We start from the raw sequence: 26,993 nt of genomic DNA on the forward strand, positions 1-26,993 counted from the left end.
GCAAAACCCCCCTAAACTCACAATGGAGCAACTTCCATTTCAGATCAGTTTCTCCTCCTCTAACATGGTCTATTTATTTTTATTGGTTTGTTTCTCATTAAATCCTTCAATTACTCTGCAGTGTAAAATGGTGAAATTATTGGCATGTGCCACCTTCATCATGTATCTGAGTTTGCTTATTACACTTGCAGAAAATGCCTGAACGGTATTTGGTTCTGTTGTGGATTGAGACAGAGTTAATAAATATTATTTGGTGTTTTTTTTTTCCCTGAGAAGCACTGCTTTTCTTGATTGTTTTTTACAGTTGGATTGGGAATATTGATTTATTCACCGCTGTTACAATAATTGTATACAAGGAACAAAAAATGCGGAGGTAACATTTCATCAGCTCCAGCAGATTAATTAGTTGTAGTAGATTAGGTACAGTGTTGCAGGGGAGATTTGCATTTAGAGGAAGAAAAAGTTTCTTCTTCTTCTGTTTTTGATCTTAAAAAGGCCAAGAGAATTTAATAGAGATGTTTTACCCGAAGCTGCTTCACTCATTAGTCAGTCAGTATTTCTGATGAGTCTAAAGGAACACAGTAAATAGGATCTCTGCCTCCTAAAAGAAGATGCTTGATGAATTATTGTGGGGAAAGGCCATGCAAAACCGAGAGAGTTTCTTACAGAGGAAATTTTAAAAATTAGGAGAGTTTGAATACATCAATGCCCCAACAAAGTTCCTTCCACGGATTTTCATGAGGGTTTCGGTATTCAAGAAACAAAAAGATTCCTTTGTGTTTTTGTGACCAAACCCCATGCATCATAGTAGTTTCATTTGCACTTATTCTACCAAAATGCAAAGCAGCCTGAAGATGCGAAGATTCTGTTTCCTTCGCAGTTTCTCAGGTGGGAAAACCTTCAAGTATCCTGCAAGCAAACACCTTAGATTTCCCCGGGTAAAACTGAGAGATGCACAGTGAAGTCTCGGCACATCTCCCGTTCCTGATCCGGGCTGATCCAACGGAACAAGACGGCGTTTCCAGGATTGGACCGGAGGCATTAAAGAGACTCCACAGCTCCATTCTCTCGCATCTCTGAACAGGAGGCTCTGTTCCTCCTCCGATGGACTCCCAAGGGCTGAACCTCCTGCATCACTGTTGCTAAGGGCTTGGGTCATGGCAGGAAGGGTTTCTAACCTAAGATACAGGGGAAAAGTGCAGCAGAGCTGGGGGAGGAGAGTTAAAGGGGTGGAAAAGGGGGGCAGGAAGCAAAGGAAGAGGAGACAGACCCAGACTGTGTGCGGGCAGAGAGGGGAGGACATAGGTCTCCTGTGCAGGCACCAGGTTCAGAGTGAGGCATCAACGAGACAGCCCTGGGTGCCCACGCTGCAGACTGTGGTGCTGACCGGAGAGGAGGGCTGCACCGCCTGCCTGTGCTGGGCGATGTGGGAATTACCTGGATCCCAGCATCTCCATTTTCCAGGGACAATGCGTCCATCACTATTTGTACAGGCCCACCTGGGAATTCAAGCAGGGTTAGGGAGCACGGATGGGTTTGAGACTACAGAGGAGGCACATACCTGACTGCTGTGGTTACTTTAGGCTGGCTTCCTGGACGTGGGATCCCCCAAGGTTAAAGCACGCCTTCGTGTCTCATGCCCTAGACTTCAGCTGGTTTCTTCTGTATGCTCTGATGTCATTCTCTGGTTTCTCTTTTTACTTAACCACTTGCTGAGCATGTTGCAAGAATACTTTTTTTTTTTTTTTAAGTTTTCAGATATCTAAAGCACATTCCCCACTTATTTCTTCTTGTGATTCAGAAATACAAGATAAGAACATTAGGTTACAATTCTGCCACAAAATAGAATTAAAACTTAAAGTAGCAAACATGGGTTCTAACATATATCAGGATAGCCATATGCACTCTTATCAGCTTACAAATGTCCTTAGGGTTATCAGTCAAGCAAGTGTAAGATATAATAGCTATTATCTGCTCTTCAAAACACCAAATCTGCCATCACTGCTCTGAACTAAATAAGATTTAGTCCAGAATATGGAAGGTTATGGTTAGTAGGTATTTTCCAAAGCTGAATCACTAAGAACTTAAAAACAAAACTTGGAGTTGGAGTGGTCTTGGGATGCTGAAAAATTCTGTCTTTGGTTGGACACTGGTGGTGTGACCCCAAGCGTCAAATTCCATATGCCCCCCACCCAAGGCCACTGGATGCCTTCATGTTGAAGCTGCTGCTGACGGTCACAGAGAACCCATGGCCTTCCACTCAGCTCCCCAGGAATGGTCTCCGCTGTGATGAAGCTCAGTTGGGATGAGACGTGGCATCCCAGCATACTTTTTCTGTTGTTAGAACAGGGACGCATGGCCATCTGAAGTTTCCTTTGAAAGGACAAAACCAAGATCCTTTAATATGGATGCTGCCTGTGGAGTGGCCTTTACTCTGAACCTGTCCTTCTGAAGCCCAATTCTGAACCGTGCAACTTCCCTCCAATTTTTACCTAAAAAAAATGTCAAGGTAGCAGACAACTTTAAAGAAGAGAGCAAAGAGCTTTGTCCACCCTTCGCCTGGGGCCACATCTTAGTGAGTGTGCACACATGCGCCTTCTGAATCCCCCCAAATACTGGAGCACACATCTCCTAAGAGCAAGGGCACAAACAGAATGCTGTATATTGCTGGGGACGTAAGAGGTCAAATACATCGGCTTTAGTCAGGTTTCCCCAATTGTTTTAACTGTTGCTGTTGTTCAGTTGTTCAGTCATGTCTGACGCTTTGAGACCCCATGGACTGCGGCATGCCAGGCTTTCCTGTCCTTCACTATCTCCCACAGTTTGCTCAAACTCATATCCGTTGAATTGGTGATGCCATCCAGCCAACTTGTCCTCTGTCACCTCCTTCTCCTCCTGCCCTCAATCTTTCCCAGTATCAGGGTCTTTTCCAGTGAGTCAGCTCTTTGCATCAGGTGGCCAAAAGATTGGAGCTTCAGCTTCAGTAACAGTCCTTCCAATGAATATTCGAGGTTGATTTCCTTTTGGAGTGATTGGTTTGATCTCCTTGCTGTCCAACAGACTCTCAAGAGTCTTCCACAGCACCAAAGTTTGAAAGCATCAATTCTTCAGTGCTCAACCTTCTTTATGGTCCAATGCTCACATCCGTACATGACTATTGGAAAAACCATAGCTTTGACTATATGGACCTTTGTCAGCAAAGTCATGTCTCTGCTTTAAAATATACTATCTGGGTTTGTCATAGCTTTTCTTCCAAGGAGCAAGCCTCTTTTAATTTCATGGCTGCAGTCACTGCCTGCAGTGATTTTAGAGCCCCAAGAAAATAAATATTATTAAATTGTTTTAATAATATGAAATAATCCCCACCTCAGACCTAATGGAGAATAACTTAGTACATTTGGTGGTTATTCATTTTTATAACTTTAAAGGAAATAAACATTTTATTAATTTAATGATGAACCATAGCTCTTTAGTGCATAGTAGGCATTTCCAGTTTGGTGATGAGTTGATGCTTGGATGAGAAAAGTCCTTCCCTTCCCATTTGAGACTAGTTTGGTGCAGCTTCCTTCGTCAGTGGGTTGAATTTCTTCTGTGAGCTTGTTCAAGGGGTCCCCATGGAGAAGAAGCACTGTTGCTGTGCAGACTTGGAAATTTTTGTCTGCAAACTTGGTACTATGCTCCCCTCTTGGAGAGCTGCATGCTGTCACAGAGAAGAGTGAAGGGGCTGTAAGAAAGGGCCCCCCGCCGCTGTACAGCTGTCTCCCACTCATTCTGCCGAGGAGCCCCCACTTGGCAGGTCCTCCTGTGCCAGGGGGCCAGTTGCAAGTGAATTAACGCCTATTATTGTTTAGTCGCTCAGTTGTATCTGACTCTTTGTGACCCCATGGACGGTAGCCTGCCAGGCTCCTCTGTCCATAGGATTTCCCAGGCAAGAATACTGGAGCGGGTTGCCATCTCGTTTACCAGGGGATCTTCCTGACCCAGGGGTCGAACCTGCATCTCCTGCATTGGCAGGTGGATTCGTAAAGAGCCACCAAGGAAGCCACCAAGGAAGCCCTGCCAACCTTTGCAATTCCACCGAATTCTGTGAAGGCAGTTTGAGGATGGCCTTGACCTCGTGAGCTGGTCTTCCCCTAAGACGCCTGCACTTCTCTGCACTAAACATCCTGGCTTGGGGCTCCTGACAGTGGACACGGTGGGGCCGCCTGGCTGAAGCCTCTTTCCTGATGCACTCGGTTGCTCAGTTCCCATAAGCAAGTTCTGAACTATCTCGGAGCCTAACATTTTGGGATGTAGAGCTTCCTTCTGGACAATGGCCCGAGGAATGCCCAGACAGCTTTCCAGCCCTTTGGATAAAATGAATAGATGTTGATTAAAGCATTCTTCACTGACATGATGAGTCATTCACATACCCCCTCTTCCTCTCTGCAGAACCCAATAAAATAATTCCAGATCTCTCCGGCGCAGAAGAGAGCACTGCCCTTGTTTAGGACCAGGCCTCTGGAAGGTCCACAGGGAGTCCTCAGGTGAGGCTGGCCTGCAGGCTGCTGGGCACCCCCGCATCCTGTCCGGCAAAACGGCCACCCGTTGTCTTCAGCTGGTCATCCCTATCAGGTACCTGCTTGTCTAGCATCTTGACCTAGACCCTGTAGAAGGGCTTATTTCTTGAGTTCCTGGGTGCAGGACTCTGCTGGGGGCTAGAGTGAAGGTTTGAGGACCTACGATGATGTCCTTATTTGTCTGCCTGCCATCATCCATGGCTTCCCAGCAGGATGCTCAGCTGGGGATCCTCAGTGTCCCCAGGCCAGGCTTCCCTCCTGCCTCCGCCACTTGCCAGCCTTGGCACTTTGACTTTCTTACTAAATGCTCTTCCCAAGATTGTTTTTCTCCTGAGTTAAATAGGAAGAAACCTGTCCTTATAAAACTCCTCTTGGTCTAAATAAGCTCCTGTTTGTGAAGCCGCTGCTGCTCACATGCAGTTTAGTAAATGTATACTCCCTCCCTGCAGCTCAGATGCTCAGGGCTCAGTGGGTCCCGTGGAAGAAGGCACACTCTTGGTGTCATCTTGGGCTCCACAGCTCTAAGGGGCAGGGTGGCACCACTGGCCAAGGGCTCCAGCCTCACTAGAGAGCCCTTGCTTTGGAGATGGAGATGCCAGCCTGGCTTCCCCTCCCCCTCACAAATTGCCCCAAGCGTGGGTGACTCTGAGAAGCCACTGGGTCACGTGGGCTGAGCATGTCTCCACTTCTTCCCTGTAGAGGGGATGCTTCAGTGTTGGCATCCTTGGTCTGAGGACCCTTCTCGTCAATGAAGGAGGATAGAGGGAAGCCCCCTGATCGAGAAGAACGAGACCCTCCCCTCCACTTCTCAGCTGGACAGAGGAGAGGAGTATAGCCCAGGGCCCCGTGGGGGGTATTCTTGGGGGGCACCTGTGGATGGAGACGCTGAGGATGACCAGGTGGAACCAGACTGAGTTGGGCAGGATGCCAGGAGAATCTAACCGGGCTGGGTGGTTTTTCAGAGCTTGCTTCCAAGGCCCCCTCCAGAAAGGGATTTCAATTCAAATTTCCTGCCAGGTTCCGAAGCATTGGTTCATTTCCTTCCCTTTCTATTCGGCTCGAAGTTCCGAGTCTTTGCTAGCCTGCATGGCATCTGTGGATACGTTGAAGACTCAGCCTCGTGGAGGCGATCGATAGTCTAATAGGAACTTCACAGCACAGCTCTGATGAAGCAAAACCCATTTCTGTCCGAGCCAGCTGGGGATGGAGGGAGGAAGCCTACGGAATAAATCCTGGAGAGCAGCTCTAGTGGAATCGCTTTCTGCCTCTAATTGATCTTCCGCTTCTCAAGGAAAAGGAAATTAACAACCAGTGTGTGGTTTTCCTAAGAAAACCTGTGCTTTCCCAAGCAGGAGCCACAACGCTCTGCTGGGCCAGCCTGCGGCTCCTGCTCGGCCAGGGACATACTGTTGGCATTTACTAGAAACTGGCTTCCAGCTGAACACCTGGGTACCCGCAGGGCACACCCCCTCAGCCCGCTGCCCTCCTCTGAGGGGCTGAGCAGATCTGGAGCAGGGTTCCACCCATTCCAGCACAGGAGTCCCCAACAGGGTGCACCCCAGGGGCAATCTGGCCGGTAAGGAGACCAGAGCCGCAGCCTCCATTCAGAACCCTGGAATCTTCTGCCTGGACCAAACCCTGCCTGCCCTCCACCACATGCAAACATGAAATAAACTGTTTTAAAGAAAGCAAACTCACTAAGATGTGTATGTTAAGTGTGAGAAATTCTGTGTATCAGCTGTATCTGAATAATATCCCTGGTGGCTCAGAAGGCAAAGAATCCGCCTGCAATACAGGAAATCTGGGTTCAGTCCCTGGGTTGGGAAGATCCCCTGGGGAAGGGAACGGCTACCCACTCCAGTATTCTTGCCTGGAGAATCCCATGGACAGAGGAGCCTGATGGGCTACAGTCTATGGGGTCACAAAGAGTTGGACACAACTGAGCGACTTTCACTTTTCATATCTGAATAAAGCTTAAAGAAATCTGTATTGCTTTCACTTAAAAAATACATATAGTAGGGTTCCCAGGTGGTTCAGTGGGTAAAGAATCCACCTGAAATGCAGGAGATGTGTGTTCAATACCTGAGGCAGGAAGATTCTTTGGAGAAGGGCATGGCAACCCTCTCCAGTATTCTTGCCTAGAGAATTCTATGGACAGAGGAGCCTGGTGGGCTACAGTCCTTGGCATCGCAAAGAGCTGGACATGACTGAAGTGATCGAGCACGCATGCAAGAGCTGTATAGCACAGGGAACTCTGTTCCCATTTAGGAATAACCTAAATGGGAAAAGAATTTGAAAAGGAATTGGCACATGTTTGTGTATAACTGAATCACTTTGCTGTATTGCTGAAACTAACATGACGTTGTTAACCAACTATACTCCAATATAAAATAAAAAGCAAAAAAAAAAAAATATATATATATATAGAGAGAGAGAGAGAGAGACATGCTGAAATTAAGCTTTAGACTTTTCTGATAGAAACTTCTGCACTAGCCATCCCAGGGTGAGAGTGTGTGTGTGTGTGTGTGTGTGTGTGTATTGTGAGTGTGTTTGTGACATGTGTATTGTGTAGAGTGTGTGTGTGTGGTGTGTATAGTTGGTGAGTTTGTGAGTGTATATGTGTTTGTTTGTGACATGTGTATTGTGTAGAGTGTGTGCGTGTGTGTGTGGTATGTATAGTGGGTGAGTGTGTGAAGGTATATGTGTGTTTGTGACCTGTGTTTTGTATAGAGTGTGTGTGTGGTGTGTGTAGTTGGTGAGTGTGTGAGTGTATATGTGTTTGTTTGTGGCCTGTGTGTTGTGTAGAGTGTGTGTGTGTGTGTGTGGTGTGTATAGTGGATGAGTGTGTGAGTGTATATGTGTGTGTGACCTGTATATTGCGTAGAGTGTGTGTGTGTGATGTGTGTGTTGTGTAGAGTGTGTATGATGTGAATATTGTATAGAATGTGTGTGGCGTGTATGGTGGGTGTGTATGTGTGGGGGTGGTGGCTAGGTGTGCGTTCCCTACAGTTTCTCTGATGTCCAGAGCTCTGTACCCTAGCAGGCTCCCCTTCTGTAAAGGTGGAATGCTGGGGGGACTCACGGAAGGGGCTGCTGAGATGGAAGTGGCCGTGACTCGGCAAAGAGAGAGCAGAGCTGGCCTGTGCGGGCAGGGGTGCTATGGCAGCTCCGACAACGGGGCTGCAGCCCACGGGTAATCACAAGGGGCTGTCCCCTCCCCTCCCCCGTGATGGCGGCTCTCGGTGACACAGCCAGGCCCGCTGCCGGAGGAGTGGCCGCTGAGGCCCTGACTCACTGCTTTCGTGGGGGGCTAAGCTCAGAGCCCACCTGGTATGCATGCCCCCTGCTCCTCCGAGGGGCCCTGAGTGGCTTGTCATTAGCCCGACTTCCCGCAGGAGGCGGTGGACAGCCCAGCTCTGGACCCCTCCAGGCCCGCCCCCTGCCCCGTCTGTGAGACGTGGTAACAGCCTGGAGAAGGGCGCTCAGGATGAAACAGGCCTGGAGCAGAGTGAGCAGGAAGGCATGAGAGCTGTGGGTGCTTTTGATTTTGTGATGACCTTTAGGTGACTTGGGCTTCCCCGGTGGATCATATGGTAAAGCGTCTGCCTGCAATGTGGGATACCCGGGTTCAATCTCTGGGTTGGGAAGATTCCCTGGAGAAGGAAGTGGAAGCACACTCCAGTACTCTTGCCTGGAAAATTCCATGGACAGAGGAGCCTGGTAGGCTACAGTCCATGGGGTTGCGAAGAGTCGGGCACGACTGAGCAACTTCACTAACTCACTCAGGTGACTTGACGGAAGAGTTTTGTGTGAGGTCACGAGACCCAACTCAGGATGCTTACCTTCCAACATGGCTGCACGTACGCAGCGCAGGTGACCAGGTGGAAGGCTGCCCCGAAGAAGCCAACTGATAGGTTAAATGTTTCCTGCCAGCGTGAAGCTGGGTGCACGAGGTGGGTGCCACGGTCACACCCACAGCCTCCGTGGCGATGCCGGGCCTGAGCGACAGGATGGAGGCAGAGGCTGTGGCTCTCAGGTGTGACGACCCCAGCCTTCCGCTTGGCTGGGAAGCGGCCCTTTGACTGACTCATGTATGCAAAGTTCAATCAAGGGCACATTTCTCTTATCAGTCAGATGAGGAGCTACGGTTATGGTTATTGCGGGAGAGCGCGGCCCGGCAGGGTGGAACCAGCCCGGCTGCCTCTGGAAGGATGGAAGTTCAGACATGGATGGATGCTGAGCTGGGTCCCCAGGAGGCCAGCGGAACAGTGTAGGGTGACCGCTCTGACACTCAGCCTGCCCCCGAGGAGATGTCCGTCTGTCTGTCTCCTGCGGGACTCAGACTGTGTTTGGAATCAGATTTACCAACAGCTTTGGGTTTCGGTTTCCTGCTGATGGACAGAAAAATGAGACCTCAAAAAAAAAAAAAAAAAAAAAAAACAACCCTCAATCTACAGGAAGAATCCGGGGGAAATAAAAAGGCTTGGGGGAGAAGATAGATAGGTGCCTGCGAGTGCCACACTAATGGTCATGAAAAGGCTTGGAAACTGCAGCGAGGAATTTTGGAGGAAAAGTGTACGTTCAGCAGAACCCAGCACTGCGGCTGCCGTGGAATAGTTTTAAATGTCTTTTCCCTCATAACGAGATTATTCAGTACAATGTCATTTGCCGCCACTGACATTTTCTTTAAAGTCATAAAGGCCTACCTAGTAATAAAAGGGCTCGGAATAAAATTAGGAATACCGTGTATAAATTATCTTTAACCTTAGCTTCGTTTGGATGGTGACTTTTTAGACCTGATCAATTTTCATGAAACTATCCACATAAAATGTGAAAAAATATTTGATCCCCGGCCCTCGTGAAGGCAGCAGTAACACGGCAGCAGCTTCGCCTCCACTTAACAGGGCTGTTGGTGCCAGTCTCTGTGGGCGACGTGGGGAGGCAGGGGATAATTCTGAAATTCAATGTAATTTCTCAGAACGTTGTCAGGGAAAACATCTCCGCTGATATGCATATTTTATATAAGCATTGCATAGTCAAGGACATTCAGCAACTTAACAAATTTTCTGCTTAGTTGGAAAAGCATTCACTCACACAGCTCGGACTTTGCCTGGCCTTGCAAGGGTAAATTGCTTGGGTGAAGTTATCACATTTTCCCTCCACTGATTATCTGCTTCACGGGCTCCCCTGCAAAGCCCTCTCAGTGTGAACTGGGGAAGGAGGTGGGAGGCGTGACCAGGAGACCCTACATCCCGAAACATCCCGTCCCGGGCTGGCCCGTCTGGACCCGTGGAGAATCTGATGACTCACGGGAAATCTGGCAGCTCCAGCAAAGGCTCTCTAAGAGGTGTTTGTTCCTGCTGCTGAGTGGACAGCACTGCTTCCTCGACTCTGGGGGAGGGGGGAGTGCCAGCTTAGAAAACCTCACAGTGGGAAGGGAGGGTTTCTGTGCGTGTGTAGGGAACGGCAAACCACTTCAGTATTCCTGCCTTGAGAACCCCATGAACAGTCTGAAAAGGCGAAAAGATAGGACACTGAAAGATGAACTCCTCAGGTCAGTAGGTGCCCAATATGCTACTGGAGATCAGTGGAGAAATAATTCCAGAAAGAATGAAGAGACGGAGCCAAAGCAAAAACAACATCCAGTTGTGGATGTGACTGGTAACGGAAGCAAGGTGCAATGCTGTAAGGAGCAATATTGCAAAGGAACCTGGAATGTTAGGTCCATGAATCAAGGCAAATTGGAGGTGATCAAACAGGAGAGAAGCGTACTGATGATTAATTCCTGAATTTCTGGACAATGTGAGGGCCCAGCTAGAACTCTTTCTTGGCAATCCAGAATTTCTGGAGTGCCTTGTTCAGCTCTCCTGACTCAGTCTTTTATCTCCATCAGTGGGTCTCCTCTGCAAGTGGTGATGGGGGACCCCAGTGGGAGTGGAGTCCCTGCAGTCTCCGCCTGGGTCCCTGCCTCAGGGGTGAAGGTTGTGCCTGCCCAGCAGGCCTCCCTTCCCCCACCAAAACCCCCCTGTGGAGGCTGAGGTCAGCAGGTGCAAGGCGAATGGAATATCAGCCATTACTCCCCTCGTAATCCGGACATTACGTTTATAGACCTTTCGTCCCGACAGTTCCCAGAGGACGTTTGCAAATTTAACAAACTGTGCCCGAGAAGTCCGGCGACCTCTCAGGAGAGCAGTGGGAATCACTGCAGCAGTGCACCTCCCAAGCCCCTGCCCAGGATGCTGGAACCCAAGTCCAGAGCAGGGTCTTCTGTGAGCCCGTGGAGTCCAGCTCACACCCAAGTTCCTTCCAAAGGCCCCGGCCTGGCCAGAGCATCTGTGACCTGCCAACCTCAGCCATTCAGAGCCACCACCCTGATTCCCATCCCAGGACAGCAGGAAGACCTCCCTCCCCCAGAGGGCTGTGCGCCCACCCTCTCAGGCACGGACTCTCCTCCCTGCACTCAGCTCTCTGGGGTGCACCTTCCAACCCGACCTGGGGGTGCCGCCCCCTGCAGAACGCAGTGTGGTGCAGAGTTCCCTGTGGCTCCAGGGACCCCACCCAGCGACGGCACTGGCCGGGAGGTGAGATCCGTTTGCTGTCCCTGAGAGACACAACCCTTTGAAAGAAGGCTCCGTGCTGTGAGCACCCCGGACACTGCACTCAGAGTGTGGGAGGGGCTTGGGGAGCCACTGAGTACGCGGACTAAGGACCACCCTCAGCCCTGACCTCCCACTCCCCATGCTTGATGGTTCACAGCTCCCTGCTTCCCCCAGGAAGTCTGCCAAAGTGACGCCATTCCAGCTGGACCTCCTCACAGGGATCTTTCTCAGAAGAGACCCCGGGGCAGAAACCAGTGCCAGGAAAGGCCTCTCGCATCCTGCCCTTAGGTGTGAGAGGACTGCCCGGGGAGGGGGGTCTCACTCACTCTGGTCTTCTGGGAGGGGATGGGTCCCAGGCGGCCCCTTGCTACTTGCTTGTTTCTTCCAAAGGCAAAGCCTGGCTGTGCCCTGGGGGCCTGTGTGGTGGTCTCACACACACACATGCACGTACACACATGCACACATGCATCACACATGCACTCACACACACGCGCATGCGCGCATGCACACGCACGTATGCACATGCACGCACACACATGCGCACACCCATGCATGCACACACACATGCACACACACACATGCACGCACACCGGTCTCCACCTGAGCCTGAGTGCAGGGGCCAATGTCTGGCTCCGGACTTTGCCAGAAGGTGAGAAGCCCCTTCCAGGCACAGGCAACCCCAGACCCGTGGGCCTTCCCTTGAGACAAGCCGCAGCCTGAAAGGCCCGTCCATGCAGAAGCCTGGGCTCCAGAGACACAGAGGCACCGGGGGAAGCTTCAGGTTCACGGTCATGGTTGGGTCGCCTCTGGCTCAGGCCTGACAGCCTGACGGAAGGCGGGCGGCAGCTGGGAGCCGGCGGGGCCTCAGCCCATCTGAGTGTCTTGTCCACGTAGCAGGGGAAATCCAGGCTCAAGGAGAGGTAGTTCCCAGTGACGGGAGCAGCCTGCTGTGGCCGGTGGGTCCTCAGGACAGAGTGGGGGGTACCCCAGAGCATCCAGGGACTCTCAGGGCAGCGGGCCCTGTGGAGCCTGTTGGGGGGCACCCTGGAGCCAAACCCAGCCATGGCTCCTCTGTCCTTCCAACCTTCCCACGGAGTCTGGCCAGGTCCTTCCAGAAAGGCCGAGAGCTCCCTGAGACAAGTCCGACTGCACAGTAACTGTGACGCAGGGGCCCTGGGCTGCAGCTCCTGCCATCAGACAGGCCCCCAGGCCACCACGCTGTGTCTCTGGTCACACAGCCCAGACCCAAGCCCTCTGTTTTCTGACCCACAAAATGGGGATATGGTTTTTCCTGGCACCGTGTGTGAGTCAGAGCAGCACTAGCCACGAGGGGGTCATCACAGCGCCCATTTCCAAGTCCTGGTCATCTGTTACCCACAAAAGCATGCGGCCTTAGTCATAGGAAGAAAGGGGGCTTCCCTTGTGGCTCAGCTGGTAAAGAAAGAAAATGTGAAGCTGCTCAGTCGTGTCTGACTCTTTGCGACCCCCATGGACCATAGCCTTCCAGGCTCCTCGGTTCATGGCAATTTTCCAGGCAAGAATACTGAAGTGGGTTTTCCTGACCCAGGAATCGAACCCAGATTTCCCAACTTGCAGCCGTAGTCATAGGACTTCTCCAAACAAAGCTGACTTTGCTGCCCTGTCTTGGTGAGATGGGTGCAGGCGTGGTGACGTGGTGGAAGGGTGGGCCGCTGCTGGTGTCCGGGGGACAGGGACTGCCCTTCTAGGTAGGTGGGGCCGTATGCTGGCAGAGCCCTGTAGCAGAAGCCCACAGGCCCCTGCTCGAGGATTCTGGCTCCTCCCCACACGACGTAAGGCGGGTGGAAGCAACCTGGGTGGTGGCTTACATTCTGGATTTAATCGTCCTTAAAATTGTTCCATTCTGGGGCGGTATTTCTCCAGATTCGGGCTGTCCTTGAAGAGGGGACCCCACAACCTCACATCTGCCTGATGCATAAAAGCTGCCAGCCCCTCCCAAACCCCCCACCCCTGTGCTGCAGACCCACCCAGCCTGTCTGAGGAACCAGATGAGGCAGTCTAGACAGTGGATGCTGCCTCCTCCCTGGCTCCAAGTTCCTCTTCCTGCCCTACCGTCGGCCCCACCAACCTTTGGGGGAGTTTCTCTAGGAGAGGAGCTGGTCGGCGCTAACTGTGCTGTCCACGGCGGCCCGCCTCTCGCGCTCAGGGGCACCCTGATTCTCACCCTCCCAGCCCGGGCAGCCTGCCTGACTCAGCCTGATCCCTCATTCCTTCTGGGTGGGTTTCAGCCTCCGAGGCCCAGCACTGGGGGGTCATCAATCCTGCAGAACAGGCCTGAGCTCCATGCAGGCACTTGTGAAACCAAGACTGTGGATGTGGGAGTGTCCACCGTTGTGAGATCCTTGTGATGTAACTGCTTCCGCTACTCACAGATGCGTGGCCTCAGTCTCCCCGCTGCCCTCTCTCTGGCCCTGCCTTCTTCTGGAAACGTCTGCTCTCTGGCCATTCAGGCACATATGTCTGGGGGCGCTGGGCTGGACCCAGGACCCCAGCTCCGTGTGTCTGAGATCCAGGTGCCTGGGCTCAGGAAAGGGTTTCCCAGGAAGTTGGCTTTGAAACTGGAACCTGCAGCTGCACAGTGTTAGCCTGGAGATTAGAGCGTCTGGAAGATGGGGTGGGGGGCAGGGTCCTGGAGGAAGGGCAATCGGGCGACACCTCTGGATGGCTGAAGTTGAGAAGATACAGCCAGCGCGTCTGAGGAACCACAGAGGTTAGCAAATCAGGGGCTGAGATAGGGGCCTGATCCAGGAAGGCGGGGTGGGCTTCCAGGCGTGGTGGGGAGGTTGGATGTGTTCTGGGAGCAGGGGCGCGTCTCCAGAGCACCTTCCCAGATGCCCTCCCTCCCCTTGGTGGTCCAGCAGTTGCAGAAGCCCCCTGTCTTCTTTTCATGGGTCCACTGACTGCAGAAGCAAGGTGAGCACAGAGCCCTGTGTCCCCTGGGCCACCTCCTGTCTGTTGGTTCTGTCCTCCGGCCCCAGGGAGGGAGCTGGCAGGCTAGTCCGGCATGATGCCCAGGGCAGTGGGGCCACTTTCCCTCCAGGGAGTTGGTACTTCACTCAGCCGCAGAGCCCAGCTCCTGCCTCTCCCAGCCAGGGTTCCTGCAGCCCGGAGATAGTATTCACTCTGTTTCCTCCTACAGCTCAGGACCCACCTGGATTTTAATTACTTCCTTTCCTGTCTGCCCTGGACTTAGCTCCACTTACTACTCATCCTCACCCAAAAAGGGTCACCCATTGGGCATCCAATGCCTTCTTGAGAAGGTTGCAAAGCGTTTGCAGAAAGTGCTGTGACGTTGCCCTGTGGACCGTGGTCAGAAACTCGGGCTGCACGTCAGAGATACCTGCGACGCTTCTGAAAAATGCACATTTCCTGGCCACACCCTCAATTTCCAGCTGCAACCTCGTGCTGTCTTTTGAGAAGGTCATGCCAACTTGGTGTGGGAAAACTTCTTGTGGTCTGAAGCCAACTGCTTCTCTGAAATAGGGTCATTTCTTTCAGGTAAGAAGGACCATTGAATGAGCAAATAGGATGCTGTTGATTTCTCCCTGGTGTCCCAAAGCTAAACACTAGTCGTTGGCCAGTGATTTTTCTGGGAGACACAGTGACATCATCAATGATGTTGGGGTCAGAGCAGAGAAATAAAAGCCATGTTAATTTCAAGCTCCATTAAAACTCTAGTTTTAAAAAAAAATCAATATTTTCTGAACATAAATGAGAAAAAAATTGGTAGCACACGGAATTCCATTTCAAGCTTTTAAGTCTATGACCAGCAAGGGATGAAAATATTGGCAAAAAAAAAAAAGTTTGAGTATTTGATAATCTCCATCGGAAATGCTAGGTACAAGCATAGATTATTTTAGATAATTGTTTATTGAAGAAAATTGATGTCACAGGCATTGGATTTTGACAGAAAGTCAACTTTGCCAATGGAAACATCTAATACCCTAGAACCTGTGAGCAAATCAGGGGATGTTCTCTTGAAGTGGGCTCTGCTCTTCAGAGAGGATGAAAGGGCCTTCTGTCCAACCCTGTCGTTCTTCCCACAGCAATCAAACAACACCGTCTTGAAGGGACAGGAAAATCAATGATGGGCCAGAAGCAAATGTCTGGGAGGATTTCCATCTCTTTGGAAGAAAACTGCTGTAAAACTCCCCTGCACTGTTTGATAAGTACTTTATTTCATTCCTTTGGTTGTTGATGGTTTCCCTTTCTGCGGAAGGGCTGGGGGCTCTAAACCCTGCCCTTGGGCAGCCTAACCTAGCCCCCTCCCCAGGACCAGGCAAGGACAGTCAAGACTCACTGATGTATGGGATCAGCCAACAGAGGAAATGTTAATTTCTGTGCACAGTTCACAACCCTAAGAGTTATGCATTTCAACTCCAAATGCCTCCTTAAGAAAAAGCTAAAACTATCTCTCATCATTCAGTTTTACTTTTTTTGTTCTGAAATGGAAACAAGGTATGTTTACTTCAAAAGTCTATAACACAAGTTAATGGTTTAAATAGTTGATGCCTATTCTTAAAATAATTTATTAGGTGTGTTCCATCTGTGATCACATTGTGTCACTGGAAAGAAAAAATCACCACGCCAACCACCGCCAATTTCAGTCTTGTTGGATCATGTGTGGCGTGTGGCATGGGTTTTCCATTCTCTAACGGTGTTAGGAACCTAAAGCCAAAATTTCCTGATGCCTGGGTTTGCAGGTGACTTCCAGGAGCCTCTTTTCTCCCCTGATAGGTGATCTCTAGTCAGAAACATATCTGTTTCAATCAATCCATCCTACCTCTTCGGGAACTAGATGGCAGCTTTGCCCAAAGAGATTAGATCCACAGTTTGTGTCCAGAAGAACGAGCTGCGTTCAGTGTCGTAACAGCCGCACCATTCGGGCACACTTCTCCTGCCCTTGTTTTGGCGAGTGTTTCCTGTCGCCGTGTGTGGCGGTCAGTCCTTGTGTGACCTACTTGATTCCGGCTGAGTTGGCCGGTTTATTGGAGCCACAGGAGACCTCTTTGCTGGCAGCTTTGGGCTTTCTGTAGAAAGAGCCCCCAGCCAAGATGGGTGGAGCAGGTTCTTGGTGGAGCCCTGGCTTCATTTTCTCTTAAAGGGTTGCTGGTTCCAGACCCACAATCATTACTTGTCCAGGTGGACTTCCTCCCGATTTTCCCACGTGCATCAGTTTTATTTCCCTCTTTGAACCACCCACCTCCAAGTCCCCGTTGCAGTTGTTCAGTCGCTCAGCTGTGTCTGACTCTTTTCGACCCAGTGGACTGCAGCATGCCGCACTTCCCTGTCCTTCACTAACTCCTGGAGTTTGCTCAAACTCGTGTCCATTGAGTAGACGATGCCATCCAACCACCTCATCCTCTATCAATCCTTTTCTCAACCTGCCTTCAAAGTTTTCCAGCATCAGGTCTCTTCCAAATCCCCATGGATTTGTCCAGATCCCTTTGCCTCCCCTGGGTTGGCAGGGCCTCTCTGCCCAGTATTTGCATCAGTCGGAACATGAGAGCTCTAGCGAGTTGCCCACACATCTTTCCAATCAGAAGAATTTGGTTTGGTTTTCTTTGGAATGTTGGGTTTGTCACCACGAGTTTCAACAGCTGAACATCCAGGGCGAGGCTGGGCTCCATCGGCCCTGACGCCAGGAATAGTCGGCGAGGACACGCCAGAGGCCGCGAGCGCTAATTGCTCCAATCCTCCGCCTCCCCTGGGAGGGAGAAGCCCCCTGCTCTCTTGGGTTTCCTTTAAGGCTCGCCTTAGACATTCTAGAGGACGGACATTCTAGCGATGCTTAGATTTTGAGGAGCAGATGTTTCTCAACAGTTCTCTCCAAATGGTAATCCTGGAGTTTGATAATTACGCGCAGATGATAAACTTTCACACAAGAAACCCGAGCCTTTCACTATCCTTGAATTTTGGTCTGTGAGTCTGTGCATTTCTCTGCACCCAAGATTGCTGGAGAAGTGAGGGGCTCACCCCCTGAAAAAGGGGAGGGACAAAAAGATGAAAAGAAAAGACTGATTTTTCAAAGCCAATTATGTCCCTGTCTCTGAGATGCAAACCAAAGTTTGGAGAGAAAAGAAGTGGTGTGTGTGGGCGTGGATGGGATTTTCTTAATCTGGGAAGCTGGTTCAGCCCATGAAACATTTCATCAAAAGCTAATGTGAAACTGATGTGCTCATCAATATTTATGTCCTCCCGGCTGGCTGTGGGGCCCTCAGCCCCCTCCCTTCCCTTGCCAGGCCATTCAAATACTTCGACAAAGGAAAACAGTGGAGCCAAATAGTACAGTTCGGCTCAGAAGTGCTTCCTTCCTGTAAACATGCTGTCTCCCTTCCTTTTAGCTGTTTATGTTTCACTTGAAAGCTCTGGCTCCCTCCTCAAACCTGGAAACACTTACTGAGTATCTGCAGTGCAGGCTGCACTTGGTCCAGGCCCTCCAACCCCCACATGGCTGAAGTTCACAAGAAGGAAAGTGGGAAGAAGAGGCGACTTTTGGATTCCATGGACCTTCTTTTGTCTAATGTCGCAGCAGCTCTGAGAAACAGGGACGAGGATGGTCATCATCTACAGGCGAGGAAATGGAGGTTCTGAAAGCATCAGTAACTATCGTACCAACTGGGGGCAGATCTGGACTTTTTGGAGGAAGTCAGAGCCGTCTCCTTATCCCCAGGCTTCCTGGTGGTTCACGACTGGCCTGTGGTGGCCTTGGGTAGCTCAGCCTGCCTTCAGAGCTTGGGATACACTTCCTCAGCAAAGAGGGCTCAGAACCTCCCTGAGACTATCAGGAACTTCTCCCATTGCCCCAGGAGTAAAACAGCTACTTGGACATCTTCCTTTGTAGACCATGTGTCCTAGAGAGCAGGGCAAGGTTGGGTCTAAGTGATGTCTATGGCTGAGTATCTCTCCTGCACCCCAGCACCAAGGAGCCCCTGGGAGAATGTTAGCTATGCAAGGAAGGTGAATGGATGGGGAAGATGTGGCAGGAGGCAGCCACTCTTCTCCACAGGCCCGGGTCATCTGGGGCTCAGGTGTCCCTGAGATTTCATCATAGATTAGTTGCATCCAGAGCCGGAGTCACATGTATGCATGTTACCCTGAGCTTGTCCCCAGGAAGGAATTGTTGCCTTTAGAAGTCACTGTCTTTGCCTTGTTTTACACCATCTTCATGATCCCAGAACTTCTGAGCTTGATTTTATAAACCTAGGGGGGAAAAAGGCCCAGCCAAACCTGAGGCTCATTACTCATAGAAACTAATTTTTAAATACACAACCCTAGCATAAATTTACATATAAAGAAGGATGTTGGTTGGAAAAAAAAAATCTGTTATCATAACATTGTGGTTGGCATACAAAACCACAGGAGGCACATATGCAGAAGTTATGGTTGCTCGGCAACCGTAATTGCCCAGTTTAATGCCTAAGCAGATAGACTGATGGTTGAAATGCAGTGTGGGGAAGACCCCACATCTTCCACCACCGGGGTGGTAGGTGCGGGTGCGGGGAGGGTAGCTCGTAGATGAAGACCTGTCCAGAGGTCTGCTCTGCACCTGAGATGATGCCCGTGCCCCCCGTCAGAACCTTTCCATCCGGCCTGCCCTTGTCTTGATCCGTTTGTCAGCTCCGCAGAATTAATGGCACACAGGCTTGCTCTGCTCTCTGGGGTGGCAGGACTGGGGGCTGGAACTTGCTGGCAACCACCGTCTTGTGCGTGGTGGAAGACCCTGGAAGGTCTTGGAGACAATGTGACTGGGATGAGTTGGGGCAATGGTTTGCATTCTCAGTTGGGAACAAGCTCAGGGAAGGAGGGACAGCAGAGTGAGCCATCGATGTCAGGATCAGCCCCACCCCCATGCCAAATGCCCTTTCACTCCGAGATCATCAGTGGCTCCTTATGGTCTTAGAGACAAACTCTGAACATCAGTCAGTGCGCTGACCATCTAGTCCTGCAACGAGGCTCCACACGGCAGACTGTTCCTTTTCGTCCACATTGTAAACGCAGCCCGCTCTCCTGTGGGAGAGATATAATCTAACAGGGAAGACCCCCAAATATCGGCTTGGTTACTCGGCAGTGTGAGCAGCCCCCTCTGTCTGTGGGGATTGGGTTTCTGTGAGCCCACAAGCTGACAGGACCGAAAGCCCACCCCCATGCCCCCCACTCAAGACCACTGCCGCTCTGCAGGGACCGGCAGGAGGCCTGGGGTCCATGGCAGAGCCCCGAGCGCTTCCCAGAACCTCCAGATCTGCTCTGCCAGTTAGCACAGGGCTCACCGACCTGCTCGGAACCTCAGTTTCCTCGTCTGTTTTGTGAATTCTCTCACTATAAATCAAGCACGGTGTACAAAAAAATGAGGCAAAGAGAGAAATTTAAAGAAAAAACATCACGTCAATATACTTACCTATTAACCACTGCTCATCCCAAGCCTGGAGCAGGGGATGAACCCACTCCAGTGTTCTTGCCTGGAGAATCCTGCGGACAGAGGAGCCTGGGGGGCTACCGTCCATGGGGTCACAGAGTCGGACATGACTGATGAACTAAACACATCCCAAGCCTGGATCTTACTAGTGAAGAGTGTTGTGGGCGCTCGTGACTAGTGGGGTGGGCTGTTTCTGTAGCGTTGACCCTGACCCACCTTCTTCTTTCTCAGAGCATCATCTCCAGTGGGGGCGGGGTGGGGGATGGCCGCTGAGGGCTTTGTCTCATCCTTGCCAGTGCACTGGGATTAGAAGAAGCAGTGAGTTGTATGCCTCCGTGGTCCTAAGTAGCAGCACTGACTTGCCAATGGGTCAGGGTGACTGTAGGGGCCGTGTAGGGAGCCGGCTCTGTTCCTGATGTCCTTAAGATAGCGTCATTTTGGGGAGTGGGTGGGGAGCTCTGTATCAGGTACGTCTCAGGAAGGAAGGAGTGGAGCATCACTGAAGAATGGTTTGAGTGCTCAAGTATTTATTCATGATGGACAGGTATATTTTAAAGTTAATCCCCATCTCTGGCTGGGCTCCCCATTAATAATGAAGAAGGAAAAGCTAAAAGCATAGAACCACCTGGAAGAGATTTGAATATTCTCAGGCTGAAAGACTTGCCCTAGTCTTGGTTTTGCTAAAATAGCTTGTTCATGAGTCCATTACACGGAGCCTATCCCACTGAACTAGTAAATGGATGTTTTTCTCCAATAGAACAATGTAAAGTTTTAGAAAATCTACTAACTAAAAAGGAATAAATTCAGTTCATCTGCTACTCTACTTCAGTTATTTGGGAATAATCACCATAAATACTCTGTACTTGCCCCTGCATCTTCTTATAGCTAGAATTTAAAATTCTGTTTTTCTTCTCCATTTTAACTTTTATCATGAAATCATATTCCTTTATTTGAAATTTATTAATCTTATTTTTAATTTGTAAATTAATTGGTCTTCCCAGGTGGCTCAGATGGTAAAGAATGTGCCTGCAGTGCAGGAGACCCAGGTTCAATTCCTGGGTCAGGAAGATCCCCTGGACAAGGTAATGGCTACCCTCTTCAGTATTCTTGCCTAAGTAGGTTACCATCATAGCTATTCAAAGAGGATTCTAGGGGAGTCTTTTCAAATGACCTTTCTATTTTAATTTTATTAATATCATTATGAATTTTTAAATAATTTATTTGGCTGCACCGGGTCTTGTTAAGGTGTGCAGGATCTTTAGTTGCCGCATGCGACCTCAGCTGTGGCATGTGGGATCTAGCTCCCTGGTCAGGGATCAAACCTGGGTCCCCTGCATCGGGAGCATGGAGTCTTAGCCACTGGAGCATCAGGTAAGTCCCAGTTTTATTTTCAATTTTATTAAAAGGTGATTTACAATGCAGAGTTGATTTAAAGTGTTGTGTTAGTTTCAAGTATACAGCAAAGTGACTGAGTTATACATACGCATATACAAATACTCATCTCTTTCACGTTCTGTTCTCATACAGGTTATCACAGAATGTCGAGCAGAGTTCCCCGTGCCATACAGTAGGTCCCTGTGGCTTATCTGCCTTCTGTATAGTAGCGTGTGTCTGTGGATCCCAAGCTCCTGCTTTATCCCTCTCCCTTTCTTTTCCATTTTACAGTGAACTTTCCAATGGCATAGGCCCTCTCTATGTGCAGGGGTCCATAAATCTCCTGTTAGAGGCCTGAGTGCAGGTGCCCATTAGTTTTTACAGAGCTCCCCTCCACTGTGCCAGCCGAGGTTTCCAGGGTTGCAGCGTGGAAAAAGGCGCATGGTTACGGCATCCATCAGGGATGGCACGAGGAAAGGCTTCTCACAACCAGGGCGATAAGTATTATCTAAACAGGGTGTGCTTAGCTCATTGGCCACACCACTTGGCTTCTTTTATGGCAGAGAGACTTAGTATGCAGTCCGAGCTGAAGGCCACTTATCAGCACTGCCGCTCCGTCACCCACTGGAGTGGTTACATTTATTATGAAAACATTGTTCAACTTTATCACAAGTTAAAATGCGTGTACATTCTGCCCAGAGGGTGCAGGCAGAAAAGCCTGCAATTTCTCCTATCTGGACACTGTCTCTATGTGGGATCTTATTTTGATAACTGAGCATTTTGAGCTCCATCTCTGGCCCTGTGAGTTAGATTCTTCTCAAATTCCTTCTTGGCATGAGGTGGAATACAAATAAACAGACCCATAAACAGCCTTGTAAACATCTGAGCTCCATTTCCATGATGGATGCCACAAAAACCACTGATCTAAAATCTTGCTATTTGCATGCAAATATACGTGTGTAATTTTGGGGGGAGGGGTGAGACAAATCAAAGTGTAGCCCACGGGACTGAACTGATCGCACAGTGGTTGATTTCAATCTTGAGATCTTGAGTCTCCCTTTGAAATCTTCACTCCTCGTGGAGCTTGATATGATCCCAAATGCCATGCTGCTTGCTCCCTGCTTCACTCGAGAAATGTTCCCAGTGTGAAGCACGCTGACTTTCTGGAATTCTCTGGCGTCCTGGACTCAGGACTTGCCTGTGACCTGCTCCGCCTTCACAGGTGCTCTTAGAGTTAGTGGCACTTTCTCCTGGTCTTGCCAGCCTCCTTCTGACCTTCTGCCTCTTCTGGCTGGTTTCTGAGGCTCGCCAGCTCTGTTCCCCATTGCAGAAGCCGGGGGAGTAGGCCGCTAACTGGGGAGCAGGGCAGCCCAGTTTCTCTTTGGCTCAGGCTGGCTGGGGAGGCTCTCAGGCCCTGCCCTGACTCTTTGGTGTAGATTAGAATTCCAACCCGCAGTGTCCATAGAGAGCCGTCGGAACTTCTGCATTTTTCAGAAGAGAAAACTGTCGGCCCATTGACTCATTCATAAACATTTACCAAGTGCAACCCATGTTCTCAGACTAGCTCCAAAATCTATCTGGATGAAGTAAATAAAACAGTTCCTGGTGTGGGAGCTGGAGGCTTCTATCTATTTGCTGAGGTCAGTTCAGGAGCCTGTTCACAAATATCTACTTTTGCACCTTTGAGTTTCCTTTCCTTTATTTTCAGACAGTATCTGCATCCATAAAGTTCCATCCAGGGCTGTCCATCCCCAAAAATGACACATTCTCTTGTTGTTTGCAGGGCTGCACACAGCTGCCTTCATCTCCAAGGCCAGCTGCCTCGAGAAATAACATCACATTTCCCCGTGGACCTCGCTTCTCCTGCATATGAGTCACACCAGGAGAAGAGGTGAATCATTTAAGTACTTTTTCTTCTTCCCTGGTTTTAAGTTTTTATGTTGCTTTTGCAAAATGCAACGAGGGCTGGGAGTTAGATGTAAAGGGTGCAGATGCGTCTAGAAGCTATGGTTCAGAGCAGAGACTCTCTGGGCCAGGAGAGAAAATAAAGGGAAACTCAGGAGATAATGCCTGAGACAGATTGTCAATAGCATGTGGAAAGGCCACTTCACTTGATCAGCAGGGCTGTTTGGAGCAGAATTTTGATTAAAGAAGACATCCCGGGCAGAGCTGGTGTGGACAGGCCGTCTGAACTACAACTGCTCAAAATGAATAAATGTGAACCTCAGTGCGTGAGACCACAGTGAAGTGGATCTGTGGGGGGAGGGGGTCCCCACACATCCTACAGTTACCAGCTCAAGGTTTGCCTGGACCAGCACCCCCGTGGAAGTTATCCACGGAGCCCATGAATCCGATAAAAAAAGCAGAAAGCTTTTGACCAATTGCGTAACATGGGTAGGTGTGGGGACTAGGAACTGGGTGGTCTTCCCTCCACAATCTCGGGCTGGTGACCAAAGCTGTCACGGTGCCAGCTCTGTGCTAGCTCCTACCGGTGCTTCTCAGACCCCTCCCCTTGCCCGTCCACCCCCAAACACGGGCAACTAAAGCATCTCAGTGGAAGAAATACTTGTAAATGTTTAAGTTACCATCACATGGAAACTTCTAGAAAAAAATTTTTTTTGCAGTCTGTGGTTCTGATGTAAATTTCCTCTCCCTTTGACCCTTTGGACCCTGGAAAGTGGAAGTCGCATCCATATAGGATCGGACAGGTGCTGGCTGAGGAGGGGTACTTGAGAGTTGGGCTGTGCATGCCTGCCTCCCAGCCCTCAGACAACCCTCTTGGCCCCTCTGGCTGTCCCCACCGCAGGTGCTTCCCTCGCTCCTTGTCATCTTTCCTAATGTTAGCAGCTAGGTCTTCTCCGACTCTTTGTAGCCCCCAGGCTCCTCTGACCATGTGATTCTCCAGGCAAGAATACTGGAGTGGATCACCATTTCCAATTCCAGGGTATCTTCCCGACCCAGGGGTTGAGCCCGGGTCTCCTGCATTGGCAGGTGGATTCTTTACTGTCTAAGCCCCCAGGGAAGCCCCATCTCACCCAGGAAGGTGACGCTTTCCAGGATCGTGTGGAGAGATGCGCTGAGAAGTCTCAAGATTCTGCCTGGCCAGCTTGCCGTAGCCACGTGTGGATCTGGGGCTGGGTTTGTGGCTTCCTGGTGCGAAGAGCATGTATATCACTAACAAACACCACAGTTTCTCAGGGAGGGGTTTGGGGGCTTCCCATCCCTGCAGCAGGGTCTGCTCACAGTGATCACCAGCCGCCTGCCCAGTTTATAGCCCTTTCCCGTGTCTTGCTCGGCAGTTTGGCTGAAGGGCTAGGTCACGGCCACAGGAAGGCTTGTAGCTGAGGGCCTGGGTGTGGCCATGGGGAGAAGCGTGGGGAGCTGGGCCCTTTCCTGGCCCCCGGCTCCTGCTGTGTCCTGCCCATCCCAGGCTGGGCCCCACCCTTTTCTCTCCATGATTCCCATCAGCCTGGCCTCTCTGAGCTCCTCTCCTTTTGGGCTTGTGTGACAGGTAGAGAATGTGTGGCTGATTTACACTCCGAAGGCCCCAGTTGTCACTGTGCTGACCCCTCCAAGGAGCACATCACCTTTTACCCAGAACCTCAGGGAGAATTGCTCGAGGGGGACAGGGACTGTGGGATGAGCCTGCAGGTGGCTCTGAGCACTTTCAAAATGGCACTGCAAGCTTGGCCAAGGCTCTGAAAACATTGAACTTGAAGCTGGAAATGCAGGCTGTGCTCGTCTCTGCCCACAGCCCTCTGGGTTTGGGGTCTAATGAGTCTTGGACTGCACACCCTAGAACCCAGGCCCATGTTTTAGAGCAGGCATGAAATTTGCTGAAATAAGATTTTTTGGAGAATGACATTCCTGAGTGCTGTGCATTGTGGCTAACACGAGTCCTAGAGCTGTGGGGGAGATTCTGGCGTGCCCCAGGGTGTAAGATGCATGCGTGAGCCCCCTTCCCTGCAAGGGTCTCCCAGGCCCCTTTCACCAGCTTCTCCCACCCACCTACCAGGAGCAACGGCATCTTGGGACCGCCTTCCACTAATGAGCTCCGACACAGGCCACCCGGAACCCACAGGGCACCTCGGAGATGTTCTCCCCAGAGCGTGATCCGGGCTCCTCCCTAACCTGCTGTCCCGACAACAGACTGACCCAAAGGGGTTGCAGAGAAGGAAGGCACGAGGCAGCCACTTTGGGGCCGGGGAGAGAAATTAGGACAATTTATTATTTCCCTGTTGCATGGAGTAAATAGACTTCAAGATAAATTATTGGTGCCCACAGCCTGCTTGATGCAAAACCCTTAAGTGAGAGCAGACTTTAATGAACATATGCTGGCCCGCCCTCCCCTTCTCACTTCAAGTCCGCTATTAACTTTCTATGCACTTGGGGACCTTTGGCTCACGGCCTAAATAATAGAAGAATAATTAGAATAATTACTAGCGAAGGCCAGGTCAAATATCTAAGGATCTTCTTTTAACTATTTGGTTATCTTTATTAAAAAATGTTTTATATTAACCAAACACTGTTGCTCTGCATCTAGAGTATTTATTTTCTATAACAGAAAATCATTGCTCTGCACCAGGGGCAGCCCACAAAATGATAACCGCAGTAGTTAACGACCTTGGGGTCCAGGATGAGCCTTTCACACCAGTCCTGGGTTCTTTTTTCCAAGTCAGGCTCCACTCCAGGGTAACTGGGAAGGTGGAATGCAAACGAATCCAGCTCCCCTGAGGAGCTCACGAGGGCACAGAGACTTGGGTCAAAGTTTTTGTCCTTTACGTAGTTGTTCTCACCGGAGAGACAAGGGGAACTCAAGTCCAGGTGGAGGACCCCCGCCGAGCTGTTCTCTGTGGCCGGAGGGCAGCAGGGAGCGGGACCCTCGTGAGAGGGTGTCTGGGCACCTGGGCTCGGCTCAGGGCTGGACCTCCTCACTGAGTAGGGGATCTGGGATGCTACCCCATGCCTGCACTCATGACTCCAGCGCAGCGTCCATTCGCCCCTGATCTCTGCACAGACAGAGCCAGGTTGTGGCGGGGCTCAGGGCTCCGGTCCCCGCCTGGAACCTGTTAGGCCTGATGCCCAGGGCACAGACACCCCTGAGCGCTGGCCGCTCTGCTTCCTTGTGCGTCAAGTTGGAGATGGCAATACTACCCACTTCGTGCTGGGTTGTGCAGTTGCTGTTGATGTTTTTACTGAAATGCCCCCAATAAAGGGCTGATTCATGACATCCTGTTGTTTTGATTCCATCTCCGCATATCATAACTACTAAATAAAGCAAAAAAATAGGAAAAGATCACCCATGTGCCGCTCTGGGTGAGACTCTTGGTTTCATGTCTTGTCTGTGTTAATGGTGTGCACTCAAGGCCCTGGTTCTATTTCTTCCCACCTCCAGTTTAAGGGTCTGGGTATAACTCTCAGATATGAAAGGGGTGGTTAGAGGAGCAATGGTTGGGCATACAATTTCCCTTTAAACCATGAAACCAAGCAGACTGATTGAGAACAGCCACCACAACAGCCAGGCTGCATGAAATCAACAAGTCCCTTGATACAATCTCTGCCTTAGGAAGATGCCAAAGACGTGTCCAACTGCACCTGCCTTCGGGGAGCCCTGGAGGAGAGGCAGAGGCTGTGGGGGACCAGGTCTACTTGCCAGGCTCATCTGGCACCAGGTGTCCAGGGCAGAGGTTGCAGAGCCCAGTGCGAGAGGGAGGTTCCAGAATGGGGAGCACTCTCCACACAGCCTACCCACCACCTGGTTGGCCATCCTGCCGTCAGGGAGGTCTGCAGTCAGGGGTCGCCCTGTGGCCAGGGGGACTCAGGGGGACTCCTGTGCTGATGCTAGGGCTTCTGGAGAACAGCCGTCCCCGTGGACAGAGGACTGGGGGCAATCCTAGCCGTGGGCTCCACTGCAAAGCCAAGGGTGTGCCGCACGGCCCCGGCTCTCCCCTGCGTGCCCCGCAGGGAGTGAATGACGGCAGTCTTCCCCACAGCCAGGCCGCCATC

Source organism: Bos indicus x Bos taurus, chromosome 26, assembly GCF_003369695.1.
Source record: "Bos indicus x Bos taurus breed Angus x Brahman F1 hybrid chromosome 26, Bos_hybrid_MaternalHap_v2.0, whole genome shotgun sequence".
NCBI lineage: Eukaryota > Metazoa > Chordata > Mammalia > Artiodactyla > Bovidae > Bos > Bos indicus x Bos taurus.